Below are 1,914 nucleotides of genomic sequence, written 5' to 3' on the forward strand. Positions count from 1 at the left end.
TTCTGAGATTTCCTTAGCCAATGCATTTGACTCAAAACTCTTTACTTTAGCCTCAGGAAGACTTTTCAGACAAGGGCTAAAAGCAACCACATTCTCCCCAAAATATCAGGAAAATAATTTTGAAGCAACATACTAAAATTCTTCTCCTCTGAAACCTCTTGAGCCATGCCTCCTACAGTTCATCAAGTGGTCACATTCAGCACCACCGTCTTCCGTAATCCTACTAGTATGGCTCCCTAAGCCCTTAACGCATTTCACTAAAATAAAACAACAAGACCAGAAGTAGCTTGTGGGGAAAGAAAAGGGCTTATTTCATCTTTAACCTTCAACTGATAGTTCATCAACAAAGGAAGTCAAGGCAGGAATTCAAAACAACAACGTGGAGGCGCAAACTGAAGCAGAAGGCAAGGAAGAATGAAGCTTATTGGCTTGTTTGCTGGCTTGCTCACCCTGCCTGATTGTGATCCTCACATCCACCTAAGCATGGCAACACCTACAGTGAACTGGGCACTCGCACATTAATCATTAGTTAAGAAAGTATGCCATAGGCTTGCTCCCAGGCCAATACAGTGCGGTCATTTTCTCAATTCATGTTCCCTCTTCCCATATGAGTCTAGCTTGTGTCAGGTTGACATAAAAACAAGTGAAAACAGCTATTTTTAATTAGAAGCATTCTCATAGGCTCTGTAATTTGAACATTTATTCAGCAGTTATTTGTACTAAGACGTATGGCCTTATTTCAGGAACAATGTCACAAGGTGTGGTATTTAAGAATTTAAAACTCACAGCATTTTTGGTTTACTCTCTCTGGTTTGGGCTTGAAATTTAAGATGTGATCTCCCAGCATCTTATTGCACTTCCATGTTTGCTGTTTGTTGCCGTGTTTGCCAGCCATGATGAATACTTACTTCTCTGGAATCATAAGCTCAAATAAATTCTTTCTTTTATAATTTACCTCACTCATGGTATTTTTATTACCTATAACTAATTGTCATGCTTTTCCTGGGAAATACTATTTCTCCCATTCTCAGCTTTCCTAAGTAACAAACAGTTCTGTGTCACTTTTACCCATCCATGCTAACACGGATGCTATTGTTGTCATCCTTGTTCATCTCATGTTTTGGCAAACATTTTGGTGAAACTTAATGAGTGTCATAGATTCTCTGACATTTATAAAAGATGCAATCTCAGAACAAATTTTCTGTTTCTCTAGCTCTTAAAATCTTTCTCTAGCTCGTAAATCTTATGCAATGATCTCTAAGGCTAATGTGTAGGAGTACTCTTATAGGTGTATCAGTTGGGACTGGGCTCCAGGCACTGTACTTTGATTTCTTTTGGGGTTTCTATAATGTTGTCTGTTGCAAAGAGAAGATCCTTGTTGGAGATCAAGAACTACAGTTAACTGTATATATAAGGATAAATAATTAGAATGTACTTAGGGATTATGTTGGTTTAGTAACCTTGAGGCTGTGGTTTCCCCTTCAATATCTTTGACTTTTCTAGTCCTGGGTAGTTGGCTAGGTTTCTAGTACCAGAAATGCTTTCTCTCTTTTTCAACAGGACTTAAGTACAATCAGACAGTTGTTGATCACCACCAAGGGATGTGTACCACCAGTTCACTCTTAGAGTTGTCATACTGAGTTGATCATTGTGTACATAGTTGGCATAGTTGGGTAGGACTCTTAGTTGCTTCCTTCCTTTGGACATTTTATGGTTTGATACCATGAAAGCTAATTCTCAAAGAAGAAAATTTTAGGTCTGTTCTAGTTTTGGTACCTAAGTGACTGTATCCAAAGTGGATGGCATCTTCAGCAATAGAGACTTACTTCCACCTCTGGGGTAAGGAAGGGTCATAGTATCAGCCTAGAATATTTTAATAGTCACTTGGACAACCCTACCCAACACCTGGAAAGA

The sequence above is a fragment of the Microtus oregoni genome, unplaced genomic scaffold (assembly GCF_018167655.1).
Source record: "Microtus oregoni isolate MIOR12 unplaced genomic scaffold, Mior012 000066F_011, whole genome shotgun sequence".
In the NCBI taxonomy this organism is placed as follows: domain Eukaryota; kingdom Metazoa; phylum Chordata; class Mammalia; order Rodentia; family Cricetidae; genus Microtus; species Microtus oregoni.